The 11468-nt window shown below is 41.8% G+C and overlaps 1 long non-coding RNA gene across 1 annotated transcript; it reads right to left on the bottom strand.

The window, feature by feature from the left end:
• Positions 1-5163: 5163 nt before the first annotated feature.
• Positions 5164-10243, bottom strand: LOC118452665. Its single transcript, XR_004842472.1, has 4 exons — positions 9997-10243; positions 8082-8615; positions 7245-7404; positions 5164-5243 (listed from the first exon to the last, which is right to left on the bottom strand). It is a non-coding gene; the product is annotated as an uncharacterized LOC118452665 (long non-coding RNA).
• Positions 10244-11468: the final 1225 nt, after the last annotated feature.

Genomic DNA, 11468 nt, shown 5'->3' with positions numbered 1-11468 from the left:
TGGGGAATGTTTTTGGATATAGCAAATGAGGACTGATGACATGTTTACACTTTGCACATGGATCCAGTACAAAACCATACCCTGCAAAGAAACAATAACCACCATTTGCTGCTTTTCAGGGCTGGAACAAAATGGTGGCAAAGGAAGAGAATACAAGGGAGTGCCTATTCCCACCTGGGAGGGGGCTGCACCGTTTCCCCGCTGTTGGGCTCATTTTGCTCATCGCTCACTTCAGAAAGGGACTTTTTAACAAATATTGGAAAAAAAAAAAAAAAGGGGGGGGCACGGAAGTTTGAAAAAAAACCAGCGCAGGAGGAAAAGGAGAGAAAAAGCAAGTTTCAATCATCATTAATGTCTGTGTTGTCAACGTATTTTCTTTAGAGAAGAAATAAAATTATAGTTGGAATGTCACTGGAATGGAACAGGGAATAAATGTAAGCAAACGCACTTTCACCATCTCCAGTGGAAAGATTGCAGTTTTGACATTATTTCAGTATCTGGCCCTCTATATCCTTAAAGGAGAAATTCCTGGCTTAAAATAACGTATCCCTATGCTGAGTTGTTAATGAAAGTTTATCGAGATGGCAAAACTTTTTTCGAAAGGCAATAGTAGTTGCAAGCAATTGCATCTGACCAGACTGTAACATATCCCCCTGGAAGGCAGCTCCAACTCGCAGTATGAAGCAATCATTTGTGAATGTTTTCCAAACTGTGATGCGTATTTTACATTTTAAAGGACAAGGCAAAAGTTAGCTATCTGCGAAGAAAGGGGGAAAACATCTGTTCTACACTTTCTGCTAATCAGACATTAAAGAAACGCTCATGAACTAATATCCCAAGTTTCAAACTTTCCTGAAGAGTTCATTTCAAACTTTTAAGAGGATGTAGTTATAGTGCAAATAGTCCTTCAGACATTTGACTTCTGCTACTGATTATTATTAATAATAATCATCCCATTTTCCCCTACACTTTTCAGCGTGAATTCAGAATGTCAAAGCTAATTTTCTCATCAGCCTCAGACTTATTTCAAGCGCCACAAACTTCAGACTTCAGTTCTCACATGCTTGGGTTTTACAACGGTGTGGGTTTAGCATCCAGCCTCCCCAACTGTACGTGGGGTCGGCATCTGTCCGACCGAGGGCCACACAGAGACCCAGCAGCTGGGTTTTTACCGACGGTACCTGAATCTGGAGGTCTCTTGGACCTGTTTCTGACACGTGTCCAGCCAGAAGCCCATGGTTTTGTCTTGGTGTCTCTAGAGCCTGGTTGGCATTGTGAATTGAATGAAAGTGGAATTATCTGAACGAAGTCAAGCTACAGACTTCATGAGATATTTGTGCGTGTATGTAGTAAGATAAGATGCTCAAACCGTTAACTTTTAACAATTTTCTCTTTGCGTGTTGCTAGTGGAAGATCCCATTCACATTTACATTGGGGCCACTTTGCACCATGCTGTCCCATCTGGTGCCCTGAAATGATACCAAAGAGCTTGGAGCTCAGGTGCTCCAGCACAGAGCTCCCTGCACCATACAGAGCAATGCCACTTGCTTAAATGGAGCTACAACCACACACGTAACTCGGGACTACGGCTCAGCAAGGACAGTCTTTTTAAAAAAAAGTCTGTCTTCTGTTTTATTTCCAAGTGCATGCTCCAATCTGTTAATTGTGGATACAACAAAGCCAAAATGTTGGTCAAGGGAAATTATTTTTCAGTAGCCATGATTAAGGCCATATTTACTGTAGGCACTACCCAACCATCTCTGTTGGGAAGTGCCTCTCTCATACAGATCTCCTGCACCAGCCCAGGGAAAACAGATCCTCAAAAATTACCTGCTTTACTGGCAGGTGAGTGGGAAAGGTGCCCTACACCTTTTGCAGTTACACCTTAGCTTACCTTGAACAACAATCTGTGATCACAGGTACAACATAGCTATCACAATTCTTCAGCCCTTCAGTTCTTCAAACATCTCTCTTCTGGACACATCCTTCTTTAGCTAAAGGTTTAGCATAAAGGCAATGTAAACACCAGCGAGCGACGCTTCCTTGCTTTACGGAACATTGACAGTTTAAGCTCGGTGAGAGGTATGGTGGGTCGTGGCTTCCTCCATAGTTGCTTCAGCCCTCTGCCACGTTGTTTTGTCCAGTATTTGCACATGCAACAGCAAAAGGAGGAACATGTTAAACGTCCCGGTATAGGTTATAAGAGATTCTCTTAGGAAATACCAGCTGGCTCCTAAAATTGTAGTACCCGTCTTTAGGAAAGCAAACTAGAATTCTGAATTGCTCCTGCGATTTTCCTTTCTCATAGAGAGTAAGGCATTTCCACTTCTCAGATAAGAATGCAAAATGTCATTTCCTTTTGATAGCCAACAAGCATAGTTGTGCTTTGGAAACCCTTTTGTTTACCATCTTTTCTTTCACTTGGGAAAGGAACAGATAGGCCACTTGCTGACAGAAATCAGTGTAGTGCCATAGATGTCACCTAAGCAAGACCCTGCGCAGAAGGTAACACAGGTTACTCTTCCAGTCACATACAGATCCGTCATCACCATGGAGTGAGGCTTGAAGTGGTGGATGCCAAGGCTACCTCAACCATGATAGAACGACATACAGACTGTGGTAACACAGAATAACATGCAGAAACCCACCACCACCTTCACCCGTGCAGCTTTTGAACCAGATACCTCCTTGCTCAGAGTAATACAGTAGTTGTTGTCTCATCCTTCTTTGGAAGAGAAGGATCCTTTTTCCTTCTTCACTGCCTGTCCTGTACCTTGTACGCTAGAGAAAACAGACAGTATGGACGAGAGACAGGCAAACCCTCATGCTTTGGGCTAAGGAGATGTTGGAGTCTCTTGATTACGTATCTTGGTGGCACTGAGCACAACTGAGGTGCCTCACCACTTCACCAGAATGAAATGTTTTGTCTCTCTATTGTTCGTTGCCTAAGAGCCTCTTTAACACTGCAGTTTAATATTCATGTCATCACCATTGCTAACTGCTAAAACCTGAATGATATAAATAATGAATTAATATGTATGTGCAGATCTCTATTTTGCCCAATATTTCTTAGGGGTTTTTTTTATTGGAGCCTCAGCATTCTGAAGACAAATACAAATGATTCTTCCCCTTTCAGCCTGACTTTTCTGTTGCTGTCACTGCGGTGATTTAGCAGCTCCACTCCAGTCACAGTTACCACAAAGGGGACTTTGCTTGGGTACATCCAAATGGACCGCTCCTGCCAGCTCTGACACCAGTCGATGTACGCCAACGCACCCAGCAGCCCCTTGACAGGCGTGGGAATGGGCTGGTTTCATCAGCACCCCTAACTTATACATGCAGAGCCTCCAAGGACTCTACTGGGCTAGGATGTATTGGGTTTGCGTGGCAAACAGGCACGTGACCATGGCACAGGCCTTCAAGGTTAGGAGTCTGTTTGAAATTAGAGCCAGCTTAGTGAATTTACTGCGAAGGCACTCTCATATAAGAAAGTGGCATCTCAAATGGTTCATGATTCAGCTTTAGCTGGGATATGCCTTCGAAAAGAAAAACTTGGGTCTACCTGCTGTGGGCAGAAACGAGCTCACCTCTGTTTGCCCAACAGAACAAACTCCATTTACACTGGCAGTAAATTTAGCCCTAGCTCTGCATTTTGGGATGAAATCTTGAAAAATAACCTATACCAGGATGTCCCTTCACCCCACCCCGTTTTTGAAGACTTCATTGGAATAGACTCTTCAGTGACTATGCTTTAACCCAAATTCTGCAGTAAGGCCCATCTTGAAATAAAAAGGAGGCAAGATCAGTAAAGGTTCAATTCTCAGTTTTAGGTTTAAAATTATCTGGGGTGGAGTGAAACCTGAAATACACCACCAGTATTACACCTAGGGCAAGATTTTTTGAAAATATCTAAGAGCCAGGAGAGACAGAGGAACACCTGGTAAATTTTCAAATGATGAGACACCCAGAGTGGTGTGGTCCTCTAGAGCCATCTTACTATTGGAAATGCATTCAAATGGTATTCTTATCTCTTACCATCTCTGCTATTTATCAGATAAAATATATTTTGTGGAGCAGGTCTTCAGCTGCCACATAGTTAATGGTGGAGCTATATTTATTTTTTTGTCACTTGAAGATCTGGTCTGATTAAGTAAGAAGACCAACTAATAAAGACTACGCATTTACGTAACTATAAGCCACATACTCAGTACGTTCCCTATCACCACAGAAACCAGATGACTTTTTCCCATCACAGGTCTCTTGCTTAAACTTCCAATTTTGAGAAATGCCTCAATTTTGAAAGATTTCACTGAAAGCCAGGCATTAAGAAGTTAGGAGCCTGTCCTCAAGGTAACATCTTATTTAGATCAGGAGATAATTTTCTCTTCCTGCTCTTGAAAAACATTTTGCTATTCACTCGGTGTGTCCCATTACCAGAAAATAGAGAACGTTCCGATGCATCATAGCATGCATCTGAAATTCTAATTCTAATTAACAAGAAGTCATCTGTAGTTGTCCAACATCATATTTTTAATTCACAAGGCAATAAAGGGATATATTTCAGACTGAATGAGAAGATAGGTACTGAATGGGGTCATAGTATTTCACTACACGTAATTTGTCATGATCTTTAACTATTTCAAACCTACAGAAGTCAGGTTGTACAATGCCTTACCGTGAATATAATTTCTCACGTATAAAGAGCAGTTACACTGGTATGATTTATTCTTGTGAACTTAAAACCTAAATTAGATCTAAATCTGTATAACCCAGGGTTGCATGAGGAAGTATATTTTTACTATGAATATGTAGACTTTTGCTCTCCATGTATTTTTGAGTAAAAGGAAGGCAATTCTAAGAACACTGTAATATGCTTTCTGGCAGTATGATCAATGTGTACATTAATTTATTTTAAAATTATATTTAATAATGGGAACAGTTGATTTGATAATTCATTTAAAAAGCACATCTCAGTTAAATTCTAATCAACTTTACATTCCAAAAATCCTAGGGAAGACTTTTTTTTCTTTAACCTACATCCCAAAAATGAAGACCTTTCAAAATGCATTGCCACTAAGTAAAACTTGCTTCTTCCTGCTCATTTCAAAAACTTTTAAGTTAATTCTAAAGTATAGGGAAACCCAAAATCAGTCATTCATGCATCCATTACCTTTCCTGCAAGAGAATGTGCAGTTACTAGAATTTTATACAATTAGTGCTCTGAGAGTCCTTTAAATGCAAACCTGTAAGAGGAAAGTAAAAACAAATCAAAGTTAATCGTGACTGGCTGGAACAAAATGCTTAAATCAATATGACGATGGCTCATCTGCTCGTCATTTAGCCATTACCTGGGAGACGAGGACCTCCTGCTATGCCTGATTTTTTTTTTTTTTCTATACAGATTTACCACTGTCTCAGTTCTGCAGACACATATGAAGCCCACAGACTCACCCCATCATTATACTGTTTACTCTTCATATCTTATTTTATTTATTCCTGTTTGTTCTTTACATCAGTTACAGAGATAAACAAATACAAGCATCAGGACGTTCAAAAAGTTTCGTACAACAGCGAGAGGGCAAAAGCCACCATCTCACATTTATAGCATCCTGGAGAAAACGACAACATGACAGTTCTGTTAATGTCAGTTAATGACGACAACCTATGCATTAAAAGATTTTCTTTGAATTAAATCTTACAATGAGGGGGAATGCTGCACAGTTTAGAAATATTTTGAAGTATTTCTTCAGCACATACAGAAGCCAGGTTAAATCCTGTTTCTAGCACAAGTTTAGACATAGAGACCTCATTGTCTGGTGTTCAACATACCAAAAGCCTAAGGACATAAGGCATATAACGAAGGAAAGGGCATTTTGATGACCTTATGGATACATGGGGCCTGATCCTCATCCTACTGACACCAACAGAAATCCCAAATCTGTTCAAGTCAGTAGTGCATGACCAGGGTCTGCCACTGGGATCAGAATCAGACCTGTTGTGTACGCTCTTGGCTTTTACTGGAAGCCACACCACTTCTCTGGAAACATAGCCCCTGGGTTTTCAAGACACTGCAGGTCTGGGCAGCAAAGGCTACTTGGTCATAATCGTGACAAAGCAAAGTCTTTAATTCTGGTTGCCAAACTGCAATACATGACCATTTCTTCTTTTGGGGAAATGAGAGTAAAATGGAAGCCAATGCCATCTCTGGAAGAAAAACCTATGATGCAGCCTCAAAATACGCTCACTTACTTGCATATACAATCGCTGGAACCTCATATGTATCCACTAATATCCCTTTCTTAAACCGTTAGGAATATCACATACGCTACACCTCACACTGACCAGAATAATGAGGGCAGTGTTGGTTTTTTTGGTATTTTTATAAGTTCCTATAACTATGGTCAAAGCAACTCTAGGTTCATCAGAGGTAGCACACAAAAAAAAAGGACTTACCGCAAGCAAGTTTATTTAATTAATTGTCTTAACTTCAGTCCTCTCTCAGACCTGTGCGTACACAGGCTTTATCACAGCCTAATCGCGCCACGGTTACAGAAAGGCAAACTCTGAACTGAACAGCTACTGTCACCTCCCTCTCGCTTTTCCTTTCCCAGCAGGTTAAACGTCGAAAATGCTAAAAATCTACTGGGAGGGTGTCTAAAACGAAGCGTAAATAGGTATGGAAAAACCTATGAGAAAACTGTTATGGAAGGTGCCTGAATGGCAAAGTGCAAAGGGTGACGAGAAGAAAATTGTGATGGCGTACAAAAGGCAAGAGAATAAGAAAGATGCGATACAATAGATAGCTGGCGCGAGCCTATCAACGGGCTGGGAGCTCCTCTTCCAACCTCCCCCTCAATCCCTTTTTATAGTATGATATTTTTGTTATGATAAAGGACATTCGTGATCAGTAACACCGTTATAATGACAGTAAATGCAGGATTTAAGGTACATAAAACCTTCCGCCAACATTAGAAAAGCCACCAAGGGGGAGTTACCTTGCACGAGGTTCTATTTAGTGATGGCTCCACTCTTTCACTCCCTGACTGCAAATCAGCATTTTTAGTGGACAATAGGCTCAGCAGTGGCCTTATGATTGCCTCTTTTCAAATGGAAATGGCTATCCTAACTCCTCTGCCAGGTTTTTCTTACTAGAGCACAAATTGCAGTTTACAAGGCTCTAAGGGGAAAAAAAAAATCTTAGCTGAATATCTTTTTTTTATTCGACAAACTGACATGTAAATTACCCTTTAAGTGCTCCACTCTAGGGCTCTGATCATCTCCTAATTGTCACAGTCAATTGTAGCCAACAGTCTCTTCAATCCCAAGCGCTTTGACAACAAGCATAAGGATCAAAGCAGAATCAGCTCCCTTCAATATCCTTCTGTTTAGGATGCTACAAAAAGCCTGAAAAAGAAAGGTGTAAGGGCATTAGTGGAGAAGGAACTGAGAGTAGAAAGTACTATAGCAGTCATTTTCTTCTTCACTAATATTATATATCCTTATATACCCTGTTACCCCACGTTCAGCATGAACACATAAACATCCCAGAGAATAAATATGGTTTGAAACGACTCGGATATATTGCTACTTAAAAATAAATGCATAATGCATTTCTGCTGCCTCCTGCGTGCCTCTCCCCATCTTTCCCCCCTTCCAACTTTCCCCTCCACTCTGGGAAGGAAGATAACAGCAATTATTTTTTTAAACAAATTTGTTTGGTTGGGTTTTTTTTCCCCAAAGCAGCCCCACGCTCTCTTCCAGGATGAGCTGGGCTGCAAACCAGCCTACCCCGACAGAAAACCCATCCCAAGTTTTATTCGTGGGGCCGGTATGACTTAGAGGTGAAGCGGGTTATTTGTGCAGCTCTGCTTTTGCTTTCTGAAGTGCCTATAACCCAAGGTCAGGCAGAGGCTGGAGCAAAACCCTCTCATTCAGTCGGAGTCCAACTCTTAAGAACAGCCAGTTTCAGTCACATCCAAAACGACTGGGAAGAAATACAAGAATAAATACAGCAGTCCTCAAAGTCTGCCCAGGGAAGAAAAAAAAAGAATTATTTGCTGTAATTCTGAAAGAAGAGTCACCTTTCATTGTATTCCAGACCACTTTAGATCAGCACCACACTACATCACTTAAACAAATTTTTGTACTAGCTTGCTGTGTTTGATGATACGAGCTTGCTCGCTCTGTGGTACGCTTTCATACCCTCAGCGCCTCGCAGACGGTCAAAGTAAGCCTTGTCGAAGTCGTGTTTCTAGGGAATAGGAGTAAGGCGGAGCTATTCTGAGTCATATTTTTACTTCAGAACTTGTACGTATCCACAAACGTAGCAGTAACTCCCACAGAGGCTCGCAAACAGCTTCTGCCTTGCAGGCTGCGGGGAAGGAATAGCACAGCTCCAGCAGAAGATGTGCTGCTGAAGTGGCAGAAAGCCTGCAGGATACCAGGGAGGCAAACTGGGGATGTGCCAAGCTCTAGAGTAACTCAAGCGGATCTCCAAATGGATAACCAGGCTCTGCAGGGTTAGGCAACTGGATCCTTTCGGCCTCTCGATGATCTTGCTGCCATACAGAAAGGATGCAAGAGATTACATCCATTTTTCTTTCTCTCTCCCAGTCCTGCAAAAGATACTTTCCATAAGAGATAGCCTGAGCACCTGAAGTCCAAAAATAATGGGAATTTGGAGGTGAAAACCTGTTTGTTCCTTCGTAAGAAATTCATTCTCTTCTTACAGCTATTTTTAAGAACCTGCCACTTGACATACTTTAAAGATGATGCACCTCATCCCTTGGCTCACATAACACTGGAGGAATGGTTAGATTAGACAGGCGGATGTGTTTAACAACCTGCTCCCCTCCCTCCTACACATCCCACTTTCCTCACCCAAATTCTGGGCCCCTGAGTACAAGATGAGCCAAGTCAGATCCATAGACCAGCAGAAAAACAGTCATTTGTGTAACAGGACCCCAAGGCAAGGCTTTGAGGTAGATCATTCTAAACCATCACCTACACCATGCTCCCCAAAGACCAAAAGATGCCAACAATAATGCTATTTTTACATAGGGAAGACAGCACAGATACAACAAGGCTTCCTACAGAGCTGCCTCCGTGCCCACCCACTGCTGCCTGCTCCTGCCTGCACCCACTGCCTTGCACCCAGCCATGCTGAGAGCCCCCAAGCACCACCTTGCACACGCAGATGAGCATTATTGAGTTACAGATGCTAAACGTAGCTTGTACGTTAGATGCAAAGATCGGTGAGAAAAGAGTGTTTTCGATAATGAACAGGAACAAAAAGTCAAAATTTCTCATGGGAAAGATATTCCAAAAAATGTTGATTGGGAAACATCAAAAGAGCTCATTTGAATGATGTTGAAATAATATAGAAGGTTAATCTAATATATCACTTAAAATAAATACAAAACCAAAATTATAAAATTGAAGTGAAACATTTGTCTTGTCAAGCTGTTTTATTTCCATATTATCAAAGGGAAATATTTTAACCCTTTCTGACCAAAAATTTTACTGAAAGGTGAATTATAAAGAAAATTATCCAGCTTAGTGAAACATGCTTTCACCGCCAGCAAATTTAGAAATATTTTGCAGGTCTATATAAAGGCTAATAACTTTCCCAGATAGCTAAATTCTGAGGTGGCTCTAGTTAAAAAGTATAAAATATTTTCCTTGATACTGCACTATACAAGACAAATCCCATTATTTTCTAGGAATATTATTCCAAGACAGTAGGACACCTTCCCAATGAAACCTCCCCAACATTAGCAAATTGCTCTGTGGCTATTTAGTTCACAAGAATTAACTTAGTATATAAAGATATTTTCACCTCCTCGTTCACCCACAGGAGTGCCACGTGCCAAGAAAAAACTGCAAGGTCACCTGGAATGTAATTAACTTTTTTTTTTTAAACTGTGCTTATTTAAACAACAGAAGCATTTCCAAATAGCAGGACATCATTTAACACAGCCTGCGTTATTTTCTCACCTTACTTGAAAACGCATCCAAATACTTATTACATGAAACCGTCGGTTCCCAGCTTGGTCTGTGGAGTTGTTGCTGATAGTCTGCAGAGAGATGAGTAGCACAGCAGTCCTGGACATTTTCCTTGTTTCCAGCTGCTAAATCATAATAAAGAAGGTTAAAATAATATTCTTTTCCTATCAGAACTTTTCCATGGAGATAATTGCTATAGTGTTTGCAAAGTACAGATTTCATTACCAGAAAGTAGTAGAGGGTGCGCATGACCGTGAATGGGAGGAGATAAGCTCAGTGAGACAATTTTCCCTTAAAATAAGACGCACATTATGGAAAGAGTTGAAAAAACCAACCCTGCCCTATCAGAGAACATATTCCTTCTTTCAACACAAGGAACCCACAGCACTAGAGACCATTGGATGGACTAAGCCATATGTTGCACGTGACCATTTCTTGATGCTTCAGAGCTGCAGTTTATTACGGGCGTTTGAACGATCGCCTTGCACGACTGCGACAAGGGGAAAGGTGCCGTGATGTTGCTCGTGCACTGGAGCAGCAGGCAAGAAAGTGGCTTCTCCAGCTGCCTCCCCCACAAAGCAGCAAGTCATGGGGCTGCCTAGTAGCACAGGGGCTCCTCTGGAAGCGTTACCCCCAAAAAGGGAGCACTCAATGCCAATCAGAAGCATGGCTTACTGATAGGGCGCTGGTGCCCTTTCCTACAGACTTTGACATAACCCCCCAATCGGGTTGTGAAGGAGCAGAATAATAGCGCTCATTGTGGCGCTGACATTTCTCTCGGAGGGGGTGGCTTTTCAGCAAGCAGTTATGTTTCCTTATTTAGTTCTCCTCCACCACAGTCGTGGATTTTTGCAGCCCTTATTTTCATGTTTCTGAAAAGTGAAAGGATGAAAGGTTACATTTGGGAAGTCTAGAAGTGACAGCCAAAGCACGTGCACTGGTGTGATGCGAAAGCCCGTGGCCACATAACCACTTCAGGACTGTTGCAAGATTGCTGATACAGCTCCTAAATTACCAACAATTAACTGATGTGCTCTGGTCATTAAATCCTTGTTCAATTCACTCTTTCAGGCAACAAAGACGTACTATTTCTCTCTGGGATGCCTTGCAGGTATCAGTGCCGAGTTTGCTAAGAATATACATCAAGTCATTACCTCGGCAATGGCCAGAGCCACGTGAAGTGCCTTCAGAAGTCCTTAGGAAGCCACCTGCTTAAGCCTCAGCTGGGACTTGTTTTAAGGAAGTCACATGCTGCTTTTTAAGTGATTATTTCTAGATGGTGCTCAGGGGCAGGGAGGGAGGGTTGGTGACCACAGCTCCTTCTGTGCAAAGGCAGAGATTCAAACCAGTGAATACTGACAGCAGTGATCACAGGACTCACAACGACAGAGCCAACTTGTGTGTGACTGCTTGCTCTTGGGGAGAAGAGGCTTTCTTGGGTGTCTTCATAGCTCATTAGCACA

The sequence above is a fragment of the Egretta garzetta genome, unplaced genomic scaffold, assembly GCF_000687185.1.
Source record: "Egretta garzetta isolate BGI_Z169 unplaced genomic scaffold, ASM68718v1 scaffold197, whole genome shotgun sequence".
Lineage (NCBI taxonomy): Eukaryota > Metazoa > Chordata > Aves > Pelecaniformes > Ardeidae > Egretta > Egretta garzetta.
The sequence above is the reverse complement of the archived record's forward strand: the minus strand, read 5'-3'. Positions and strand labels throughout refer to the sequence as shown.